This window comes from Suricata suricatta, chromosome 13 (assembly GCF_006229205.1).
Source record: "Suricata suricatta isolate VVHF042 chromosome 13, meerkat_22Aug2017_6uvM2_HiC, whole genome shotgun sequence".
Lineage (NCBI taxonomy): Eukaryota > Metazoa > Chordata > Mammalia > Carnivora > Herpestidae > Suricata > Suricata suricatta.
The window spans coordinates 8,169,311-8,181,738 of NC_043712.1; the positions used below are offsets into that span (position 1 = coordinate 8,169,311).

The 12,428-nt window shown below is 48.7% G+C and overlaps 1 non-coding gene across 1 annotated transcript; it reads right to left on the reverse strand.

Annotated features, from left to right (window-relative positions):
• Positions 1–4,512: 4,512 nt before the first annotated feature.
• Positions 4,513–4,624, reverse strand: LOC115277141. Its single transcript, XR_003902248.1, has one exon. It is a non-coding gene; the product is annotated as a U6 spliceosomal RNA (small nuclear RNA).
• Positions 4,625–12,428: the final 7,804 nt, after the last annotated feature.

A 12,428-nucleotide genomic window follows, 5' to 3' on the forward strand; every position in this document is an offset into this window, starting at 1 on the left:
ACACATCCTTGCTGTTCTGCCTGGGATTTTAATTCTTCCTGACCCAGCATCCTCATTGGCCCCAAAGCGTTGTACTGTAATCCTTACCTTGATGGAGAAAAGTCCTCCTTTCCAGGTCCCTCCTGCCTCCCAGAAGTCCCCACCCTCCCTGCGGACCCCTGACTCAGCTCTTACTCCTTCCTGGCAGCAACGGGCAGGCCCTGTGCTAGGTACACCGCTCATGCTGGTTTCTCCATCCTGCTGAATTCGCAATAACTTTCACTCACTAGTGTGGTAGGCAGAATAACAGCTCCCTAAAGATGTCCACGTCCAAATCCTCAGAGCCTGTGAATATGGTACCTTACATGGAAAAAGGGACTTTACAGGTGTGATGAAGGTTGAAGACCCAGAGGTGGGGAGATTAACCTGAATCATGTAGGTGGACCCAATTTAATCACACGACTCCATAAAAGTGCAAAACCGTTCTTGGCTGGGTCTGAGATGAGATGGAAGAAGAAAAATAAGAGATTTGAAGCATTACCGCTTTTGCTAGTTCTGAAGACGCAGGAAGGCAGCCACAAGCCGAGGAGTAGGAGTGGGTTCCAGAAGCTGGAAATGGACCTTGGCTGTCAGTCCGCAAGGAAACTGTCAGTCCCATAACCCACAAGGAATTGAATCCTGCCAACAGCCTCAGTGAGCAAGTAAATGGATCCTTCCCTTGACCTTCTAGGAAGGGTGAGATCCATGTCAGATAGACTATTGACCTATACCCTCTCTCTACAGGATGGCTCTACAGAACTGCAAGATAATAAATTCGTGGTGCGTAAGCTGCTAAATTTGTAGTAATTTGTTGCGGCAGCAATAGGAAACTGATACAATTAGTAAATGTTTTTTGAGGGCCTACAACATTCCAGCCCCCGTGCCAGCCTACGGGATTAGTGGGGAGCGAAAGTCACAATTCCCACCCTCACAAAGTTTGCAGGATAGCAGGAAAAGAGAAGTAAAAAGGCAATTTCCGCCCACCGTGGTTGCTAAGGGCTGTGGTACCATCCAGGAGGCCCCTAACTTGGACTTGGTGGCTGGGGAGACAACTGGGAATGGCAGGGACTGTGACAAACTGGAAAGCACGTGACCTCTCCCATGCCCCTTCTCGTTGCTATGAAAACAGCAGTCCAGTATGGCCAGTTCTTCCCATTTTCCCAAAGGAGCAAAACAGCCAGATTTTTAAGTGACATCTCCGGATTTGTAAACATCAGCTTTGTTTTGTTTTGTTTTGTTTTGTTTTAATCACGATGTGAGCCAGGTCAACCATCAGTTAGCTGAACTTGGTCCCGGGAAAACAAATTTTCAGTCTGTGTTCTCAGCAAGCGGTGTTCTACCGAGCCCCAGGTCCTCCATGGGGAAGACTAGCATGCAGGTCACTGGGAGGCTCCCAGGGCCCTGGGGGTTTGAGGGGGGAGGCCTGGTCCTGCCCACCTCCCTCCAAAATGCTCAGAGGTGGAGCCCACCGGCTCACATCCCCACACCACCGCTCTGCAGCCTTTGCCAAGCCTGCCTGGTCCATCACATCTAATACGGTGTCAGCAGAAAGTAAATTAAATCTGCTAGGCTATCATTTGCAAATGAAACATTTTGTGGCAGTAACTAAACAGAGCATTATGTTTTAATCGGTTTTTTTAAATGTTGTTTTAAAAATCATTTTATTGTGCAGAAGCTGGTACCCTAAGAGCTATAATTCCTTAACTAACAGTATGCTAATGCAATACCCTCTAGTCTAGATGTTCTTACCCGTGTGGGCATTTGTCTTGGTGCTTTAAACCTATGTGTTTTTAGAGAAGCACCACATTGCCTTCCGGCTGCTCAAAGGGGGAACCCCGGCAGCAGCGTCCCTAGAGGGATTGCCTTTCACCCTGGCTTTGAAAGAGAAACAGAATGGTTGGCCTTTCCTGCATTTTATCTACCTGTTTATCTATCTATCAACAAGCGCTTGTGTACTGCTAAGCGTTTTGCTAACATTAGCCCAATGAATTCTTCTACTGACCCCTTGAAGGAGGTGCTGTTTTTATTCCTTTTATTTTTTATTTTTATTAAGTTTATTTACTTATGGTGAGAGAGAGCGAGAGAGAGCACGTGTGCTCTAGCGGGGGAGGGGCAGAGAGTGAGGGAGAGTGAGAGAATCCCAAGCAGGTCCTACACACTCCGCACAGAGCCTGGTGCGGGGCTCGAACTCTCCAGCCTGTGAGATCATGTCCTGAGCCAGAACCAAGAGTCGGACGCTCAACCAACTGAGCCAGTCAGGTGCCCCCCTTATCTCTTTTTTAAAGATGAGCAAATTGAGTCACAGAGAAGTGAAGCAACTCGTTGGAGATCACACAGCTGATAACTGACGCAGCTGGAGCCTGGCTCTTGAAACAGCGTTCTGAACGACCCTGCTACGCCGCCTCTTAATCGGCCTGAGCCCCCAGCTCGCCCGTCTTTCTGCTACTCCTGCTTCGTTCCCCAGATATTTATTCCCCTGTGGGTTTTTTTTTTCATGTTTATTTACTTTTAGAGAGAGAGTGCAAGTGGGGGAGGGACAGAGAGAGAGAGGGCGAGAGAGAAGCCTAAGCAGGCTCCACACTGTAGGCACAGAGCCGCAGGTGGGGCTCGATCCCACAAACTGTGAGATCATGACCTGAGCTAAGATCCAGAGCAGGACATTTAACCAACTGAGCCACTCACATGTCCCTATTCCTTTATTTTATAACACTGAGTGCCTGCTGCGTGCCTTATTTCAAATGCTGGAGACCCACTGTGAGTTGTTCTGATGTGGTCCCTGCCAGCTGGGGCCCATGGTCCAGAAAGGAACTCAGCCTCGCAGCCAAGGACCACCATCCCTTGAGAAACAGGAAGTGCGGCCAGCCCTGTGACAGCCTGTAATCACCCTTGTTAGACTAGAAGATGCTCTTCGCTGTAGTCATTTTACTGCTGTCCATGGGAAAGCAGTCACATCAAGATGCATGTGCGGGACTGGATGACAGTTAGAGGAAGGACCAAGTCTGGAGGAAGAGACACCACGTGCTGAGGGATGCGATCTGAAGGTTGAGTCTGGATGGGGTGGGGGAGGGGTGGGAGGCTCTAAGTTGACACCACTTTGCTCCGAATGCCCTTCGGACAGGCTGGCTCTGCGAGAACTTTCTGTGAAGTTAGGAGGCGGAGAAGCAGCAGCCAGTTACTCAGATGCTGGCTCAGACTCAGAAAAGCTGCTCAAGTCAGTCAGAGAAAGATAAATACCATATGATTTCACTCATATGTGGAATTTAAGAAACGAAACAGATGAACAGAGGGGAAGGGAAGGAAAAATAAGATAAAAAGAGAGAGGTAAAAAAAACATCAGAGTCTTAAATCCAGAAAACAAACTGAGGGTTGCTGGAGGGAGGGAGGTGGGGGGTGGGGTGGGCTAAATGGGTGATAGGCCTTAAGGGGGGCACTTGCTGGGATGAGCACTGGGTGTTACATGTAAGTGATGAATCACTAAATTCTACTCCTGAAATCATTACTACAGTATATGTTAACTAACTTGTATTTAAATAAAAGTTAAAAAAAAAAAAGAAAAACTGTTCATACACATCTACAGTCTAAGGTCAAATCCCAGAATTAAATCCTTTCTTAAAAATATCACTCCTAAGGGTGGTTCAGTTGGTATAGCATCGATTCTTGATTTCAGCTCGGGTTATGATTCCAGGTCTTGGGATCAAGCCCTGCATTGGGCTCTGCATGGAGCATGGAACCTGCTTAAGATTGTCTCTCTCCCTCTCTCTCCCCCACTCATACTCTCTCTTAAAAAGAAAAGTCAGGGGCACCTGGGTGGCTCAGTCGGTTAAGCCTCCGACTTTGGCTCAGGTCAGATCTCATATTCGTGGGTTCGAGCCCCGCATCGGGCTCTGTACTGACACCTAGCTCAGAGCCTGGAGCCTGCTTCCGGTTCTGTGTCTCCTTCTCTTCTGCCCCTCCTCCTCTCATGCTCTGACTCTCTCTGTATCAAACATAAATTAAACATTAAAAAAATTAAAAAAAAAGAAAAAAAAATCACTCTTAGAGTCTCTGTCTCTCTGAGCAAAGGGATCAGCGGAGGGACTAGCAAGAGCTAGAACTGGAAGGGTCATCAAGGGCCAGATGGTGAAAAGTCATGGGGGCCGTGGGGGGATTTGGTTTTGTTTTCTTAACTGAGATGTAATTTGCATACCATAAGCTCCATCTTTTTAAACTGTACAAGTCCACTGTTTTCCGCACTTTCATAAAGTTGTGCAACCATCATCACTATCTCATTCCAGAACATTTTCATCACCCCCCGCAAAAAAATCCCATGTCATTAGCAATCACTCCCCATCCTTTCTTTCCTTGAGCCTCTGGAAACTGTTAATCTACCTTTTGGTCTCTTTGAATTTGCCTGTTCTAGACATTTCATATAAATGGACTCATACAAGATGTGGCCTTTGGTGTCTGACTTCTTTCACTTAGCAATAGGCTTTCAAGGTCCATCCATGTTGTCACATATATTGGTATTTTTTTAATACACAGGTTTGGGTGCCATCCATGTGCAGGGGCCACGCTAATCTTTTCTGTATTGTTCCAAGTTTAGTATATGTGCCGCTGAAGCGAGCACTATTAGTACTTTAAAAAAAATCACTGAATAATATTTCATTGTATGGACACACCACATTTCATCTGTTAAAAGGCATTTGATTACCTTTGGCCTACTATGAGTCATGCTACCTAGGACATTGGCACGTATGAGTTTCGTGTGGACATCCCATGTTTTCAAACCTCTTTAGTATATACTGAGAGGTGAAATGCTCGGTCACATGGTAGCTCTATGTTTAATTTTCTGAGGAACTGCCAAATGTTTCTCCGGTGGCCACTCCATTTCATGTTCCCACCAGCAGGACAGAAGAGTTCCAACCCCTCCACATCCTTGCCAACATTTGTTTTTTGTCTTTTTTATTGTAGCCAGCCTAGTGGGTGTAACCTGTGGTTTTGACTTCCATTTCCCTAGTGACTCATGATGTTGAGCATCTTTTCATGGGGTTATTGTGCATTTGTATACTTTTCTGGAGAAATGTCTATTCAGATCCTTTGGCCATTTTTCAATGGGTTTATTTGCCTTTTTATTGTTGATTTATAATAATTCTTAATATTCTGGACAGTATATTCTTATCATTTATGTGATGTGCAAATATTTTCACTTTCTTGATGGTGTCCTTTGGAGCCCAAAAGCTTTAATTTTGACAAAGTCCAATTTGTCCTTTTTTCTTTCAGTTGCTTGTGCTTTGGGGTGTTTCCTAAGGAACCAGTGCCTAATCCAAGGTCATAAAGATTTATAGCTACATTTTCTTCTGAAAGTTTTATAGTTTTAGCTCTTCTTTTGAGGTCTTGGATCAATTCTCAGTTAATTTTTGCATATGGTGTGAGGTAGGGGTACAGTTTCATGCTTTTGCATGTGGAATAGCCAGTGGTCCCAGCACCACGTGTTGAAAAGGTTAAAGTTTCCCCGTTGAGTTGTCCTGGCACCATTGTTGAAGAATAGTTGACCCTAAACATGTAGGGTTATGTCTGGACTCTCAATCCTCTTCCATTAAACTATATGTCTGTCTATATTCCAGTAACGGGAAGGCTTTATTTAGATGGGGGCGGGGGAGCCGCTCATTTCCCAGTCCGGGTCCTGATTTCATTTCTGATTCCGGGTCCTCTGGGCTCTGACGGCATTTCTGATTTTCAGTGTGTGAGATATAGAATTCCCTCTCTGGGGCATTAGCCAATTCAAGTGGATTTCTGTGTATGTTTTTGTTTTGTTTTGTTTGTTTTTTGTGTTATATGGCTAGCCAACCTCCTGGCTCTCCACTTCATCCTGATGTAGCATCCTGTGAGGCTATATCTGGTGTGACCTGGGCAAGGAAAGATGTAACTAGGCCACCTCTAAGACCTCTGTGAAGAGTGCCCATGACATGGAGAATTTTCAGGAAATTTAGGAGGAAAGCAGTAAAGGGAACAACCCCTTGGGCAGAGTGAACAGCCTTTGCAAAAGGGCTGAGATCAGAAAGAACTTAGCATGTTTGAGGCACTGAGGGCCCTCATGGTTGGAGCACTGCGGGGGGGAGGGGGGAGTCGAGGAGAGGGGTATGAATGGGGCTGGTGAGAACCCCACCTCCAGACAATTAGGGCTTTTTTTCTTTTTTTAAGATTTTTTTTTAATACCCAATGGGGGCTCCAACTTACATCCCCAAGATCGGGAGTTGCATGCTCTACTGACCAAGCCAGCCAGGGTCCCCTCCAGACTCTTAGGGCTTTTTTGAGTATGGCAAGGAGTGTAGATTTTATTTTATTTTATTAAATGTTTATTTGTTTTTGAGAGAGAGAGAGAGAGAGAGAGAGAGAGAGAGAGAGAGAGAGAGAGAGAGAGAGAGAGAGAGAGAGAGAGAGAGGGGGGGAGGGGGGGGGGGGGGGGGGGGGGGGGGGGGGGGCAGAGGATCTGAAGTGGGCCCTGCACTTACAACACAGAGTCCCATACGGTGCCTGAACTCATGAACCGTGAGATCATGACCTGAGCCAAAGTCCAACGCTTAACTGAGCCACCTGGGTGCCCTTAGATTTTATTTGAAAGGCAATGGAAGCTATCAATGTTTTTGAGCAAGAGACATGTGTGATCTGATTCACGTTTTTAAAATCAAAATGGCTATTTGTGAAGAATGGATTATAGAGGGCAAGGTGAGAGGCATCAAAATCCACGGGGGAAGATCCTAGTGGGAAGGTTTTGCAATGGCCCCAGGAAAACTAAGAGGTGCTGGAGGTAACAATCACTAAGGGACAAAGAAGAGGGCCCGAGGTGTGTTTGGAGATGGAAAGGGGGGCCTTGAATAAAGATTGACTCTGGGGGTGAGGGCAGGGAGGTCATCGGGTTCTGGGGTCCTCTCTCAGCCTAAGTGTTTACATCTTTAAAAATGGGCATGCAGGGGCGCCTGGGTGGCTCAGTCAGTTAAGCCTCTGACTTTGGCTCAGGTCAGATCTCACGTTCGTGGGTTCGAGCCCCACGTCAGGCTCTGTGCTGGCGGCTAGCTCAGAGCCTGGAGCCTGCTTCCGGTTCTGTGTCTCCTTCTCTCTCCTCCCCTCCCCTTCTCATGCTCTATCTCTCTCTGTATAAAAAATAAATAAAACATGAAAAAAATGGGCATGCAATGTGAGACCAGCACTCACAGGAAGATAACCAGTGTAAACCATGGAGGCCAGTGCTCAGCCTAGTGAGCACTCCACAATGACCACGCACATCCTGTTACGTCCACACTCATCCAAGCCCATGTCCTTGACCCTGGAGAATGATGGCACGAACAACTCACAAATCTAAAATTTGTTTTTAAAGTGTTCCCTGAAGCACCAGGTCTGATTTTCCTTGATCCCTCTTTTCCCAGTCCTTGCCCGGAGCTGGAATTCGGTCTCCCAGGCCTCTGGGAGAGCTGCAGTTCAACATTTGGTCAGCAGATGGCGCTAGAGGCTAAGGGAAGCCTCCCCTCCCTCAGGCCCTCCCTCCCTCCATCCTCCCCCTTCACTCCCCCACCCTTGGAGCTCCTCTCTCTCCCCATTTCTAGAGCCATCTCCACTCCCGGGCTGCCACTGCAGCAGGGTAAGGGGCCTGAGGTCCGGACCTCTGCAGGCTATTGGCACACAGACCCACTTTGGAGAAGTAGAAAGGCCCTGCTGGGAGCCAGGGATGGTGCCTGTGCCCTGGAGACCTCCAGGCCTCACTCCCTACCCTCTCAGGAAATCACTTTATAAATAGGGCAGCCCCGTCCCGAGTGAGAGGGAGCTTTTCCTCAGAAGAGCCACCTCATCTGTGATCAAGGGAGCTATGAAACCTCTTAGAGCAGCCTCGTGACCTCCCGTCCATCCTCTGTAAAATATGAAATAAGAGTTTTAATTACCAGGCTTGGAAGCCAGCCGACATGTTTAATATTTAATGTCTCCAATGCTTGTGCCCCAGGCGTACAGGCACTGACAGAATTGGGGTTTCCCTTGGGTTGGCTCCGAATGTGCTTGGAGACCGGCCAGGGCGCCTGCTTCCCCCACACCTGGGAGTCTCCTGAAGCCCCGCCTGGGCCCAGGCCTGCCCTGGGCCTCCCACCCCCTGAGGGACCCGTGCCAAGATGGCCCTGGGGGCCGTTCCCCACCCTGAGGAGGACTCCTGAAGGCATCCAGTGCTGGACTCGGCCCAAGGTCCTGGCAGAGAACCAGGTAGTGAAGTCAGGCTGCTGAGAAAATGGTAACAAATGGAGACAGACACACCCGGGTTTGAATTCTGCTTTCCTGCAAGTGGCTTGGCCTCTCTGGGAGTCATTTGTGTATTTCCTACATTATGAATTGTTACTAATAACAGATGACCAGTTTTGAGGCTTCGCATAGAACAGTCCCCTGGGTGGCTAAGTTGGGACTTGAACCCATGATGTTCTGTCTCCTGAGCCCATGACCCTCAAAGTTTGTATGTTAAGTCACTCAGAGATGTGGAGAAATGTGAGCTCGAAGGGGACACTGCCACCCTGTCCCAGACCCCAGTTTGTCCTATAGTTTGTCCTATATGCCATTGGCCCCTCATGTCTCAGAGCCACGGAGAAGATTGCTAAGGACCCAGGGCAGCAGTCCAAACAAAAGCACCATATCACTGTTGTTTGCCCCGCATTTCTATTGCCTAGAGAGACGTGGAGGGCATGCACGCTGTGTTTGATGGATTGACTTGGCACTCTCGATCTGGAGGAGGTTTGGGGCTGGCCACTCACCTTGGTGTGTCCTTGGCCTCAGACACCATGTTTATCCAGCTGGCTCTGATCAGGTTGGTGCCTCGTGCATGGATGATAGCCAGTGATGAGGTGTGGGCACGCCCAGCAGCTGGAGCCACTTGCCTTAAAAGGTAACAGTAGGGGCACCTGGAGGGCTTGGTCTGAGCGTCTGACTTTGGTTCAGGTCATGATCTCACGGTTCACAAGTCGGAGCCCCGTGTCGGGCTCGGTGCTGGCACGAAGCCTGGGTCTTGGAGCCTGGAGCCTGCTTTAGGTTCTGCATCTCCCTCTCTCCCTGCGCCTCTCCTGCTCGCTCGCTCTTGCTCTCTCTAAAAAATAAACTAAAACAGGTAGCAGAGTTGGCAGCGTATAGGAGGCCTCGTCAATTCCTTCCACAGCACATCCAGGACGGACGCCATTGCAGAAGAGCGAAAGGGCTAGATGTCAATAAGCCTGACTTCAGATGGGCGTGCACTGGTAAAGACATGGGGACCTACGAACCCTGGTCCCAGCAGGAGTTTGAGCTGGGTGGGCGTGGTGGAGAGCATATACCCCACACTCCAGCAATTCCACTTAAAAAAAAAAAATTATTTATTTTGAGAGCAAGAGAGAAAGAGACAGAGCACAAGCGGGGGCAGGGCAGAGAGAGGGAGACACAGAATCTGAAGCAGGCTCCGAGAGGTCAGTATAGAGTCCGACCCGGGGCTTGAACCCAGGAACCGTGAGATTCTGACCCGAGGCAAAGTCGGACGCTCAAAGGACTGAACCACCCAGGCGCCCTGAGCAATTCCACTTCTGAGCACATGCCCCGAACGGCTCTCACACGGGTAGACAAAGAGACTTGCCCAGGGATGTTCCTCGAAGCATTTGCTGGTAGTAGTCAAGGGATGCCGACTATAAAGGGATAGATAAATCACAGGTGGCATATGCAAATGATGAACGTCATGCAGACAGTTCAGGGGAATGAATTAGAATGACGTGTATTAACACGGGCGGATCGTAAAAATGTAATGCCAAAAAAGATGTCTGGCAAATACGACTTATATATGTTGCAATATATATTTCCATGGCCATCCACACGCACACACTGACAACTTAAGAATGTCTGCCCGTGGGGAGAGGGGGCAGGGAAGGGAGGCTGTTGGAGAAGGGAGATGAAAGAGACAAAAACAAAGCAAACCCAAAAGAGGACCCACGTGTGGCCAATAATGACGGCCAGCTGAACTGACCATGTGGGCAATCGAATTCTGGGCCTCTGAGATCTAAAGCAAAAAAGCAAAGAATGACAGAAAAGGGGCCAAGGATTTCTAGAAGTGTTTAATAAGACCCAGAAATTGTTGATTGTTTGGTGGCTTTCACACCAAGGCAACAAGCATGTTATCAACCCTGAGAACCGGTCGGTCACTGGGCTCTGCCAGGCCCATTCTAGGTGTGATATGTGACTATCTTACTTTGTCTTCATAGGCACTCCTCAAGCTACCGCCATGCCCGTTTTATAACAGGGTTTAGCGAAGTGCCCAAGGCCATCAGTTTGCAACAGAATTCCAGCCCCTGCAGTCTGCCTCCCTGCCAGGAGGATTGTAATCCCTGTGGGGTTCAGAAAAGACATTTCTCCAACATGGCCTGAAGGTGGCGCTGTTGCAGCTGGGCCAGGACAGGTGATCAGTTCGCGCCGTGAGGCTGGGATGGGAGGACATTCAGAGGATGATAAAGCTCTTCTGGGTTTGGGTGAGGCCCTGCTCACCAGCCAGCAGGGCTTTACAGAGCAGGGAAGACGGCAGGGGCATCGCTCACCTTCCAGGAGAGCAGTGTCCTGGACTGGAAACCCGCCTTCCATTCTTGGCGTCTCCCATGGAGAGCAGTGAGACCACACACCCTCCAGGACACTGTTTTGTAAAGACTTGGGCTCTGTAGAAAGGGTTTAAGGGTCAGGATTCCAATCATGTGCAGATAAACCTCGATCAGCCTGCTAAAGGAAGGGTCTTTCTGCCTCCACCTTCTTGTCTTTTTGGTGAGCTTTGGGGCCTTAGGCCAGATGCAGTCCCCTCAAACGGCTTGACTGGGGATGGGGGCTTGGAACTCAGGCTCAGAGAGTGAGGGCGCTGCAAGGCAGGCCATGGGCTCTCCCTAGCCCCAGGTCACTCCACTGCCCTGGTCCTCAGATGCTTTCTTTTTCTTTTTTTTTCTTAATTTTTTAAAATGTTTTTTATTTATCTTTGAGAGACAGAGAGAGACAGTGTGAGCAGGGGAGGGTCAGAGAGAGAGGGAGACACAGAATCTGAAGCAGGCTCCAGGCTCTGAGCTAGCCATCAGCACAGAGCCCGATGTGGGGCTCGAACCCATGAACTGTGAGATCATGACCTGAGCCGAAGCCAGACGCTTAACCAACTGAGCCGCCCAGGCGCCCCTCAGATGCTTTCTGCAGTGAGGCCCAGGTAAGGGGGTAAGGGAGAGAGGGACAGAAGCCCAGGTGCCTGCTTGCTTGTAGGTAACAGAAATGGACACAAACTCACTTATGTGAAGATGGAAGCATCCTTGGAAGGATACAGAAATCTTTCCCAGGATCTGAGAGCAGAGTGTGCAGCTGGTACCGAGCACATGGAAGATCTGGACCCAGGGCAGAAACATGTACTTTCCTCTCTTCCTCCCTCTGCCTCTCCCTTCGGATAGTCTTTCTCTGCCTAGTTATGCACATCGGAAATTATCACCCTTGTCTGGAGGGACCCTTTTGCTCTTCCATCACCATCAGCTTGCTGACCAATGTCCTAGTGTCCCGGATCCACATGCCCCGGACAGGATTTCATTGCCCAGCTCGATCAGAGTCCACTTCTGGCCAGAGAGGAGTCCTGCACGGCAGGTGGTCAACAGAAGAATCACCAGAATTTGGGGAAGGGATCCAGGGCTTCTCACTGGGAACATAGTCTGGCAAACAGTAGGTGCTTGCTAAATAATTGTTGAATAAATAGATAGATGGGTAAGTAAATGAATGAAATGAATTTCTTGAACCCTTGCCGGGGGGTGCCACCATCCTCTTTTTTTTCCAACTCTTTTTAAAAATTTTTTAAATTTATTTTTGAGACAGAGAGAGACAGAGCATGAGTGGGGGAGGGGCAGAGCGAGAGGGAGACACAGAATCGGAAGCAGACTCCAGGCTCTGAGCTGTCAGCACAGAGCCCGATGTGGGGCTCGAACCCACAAACGTGAGATCATGACCTGAACTGAAGTCGGAGGCTTAGCTGACTGAGCCACCCAGGTGCCCCTACCATCCTTAATAAAATAGGGCTGGTCCTCTCTGTCCAACATGGTACAGATGTAGAGACAGGAACCTATCATTCTAAATGATATCAAGGTGCCAATGGGTCCTGACAAGTTCCTTTCAACAACAGACTGTTTCTTCAGCTGTTTGCCTTGCCCCCCAAAAGCAGTCCCCAACAGAGAAAGAAGGTAAAGCTGCTCAGCCCAGTGACAAATCTGCCTTGCAGAAGAAAGAATGTCTGGAAAACAGTGTGGAGGTTCCTCAAAAAACTATCCATAGAACTCCCCTATGACCCAGCAATAGCACTGTTAGGGATTTACCCAAGGGATACAGAAGTGCTGATGCCTAGGAGCACATGTACCCCAAAGTTCATAGCAGCATTTTCTACAATA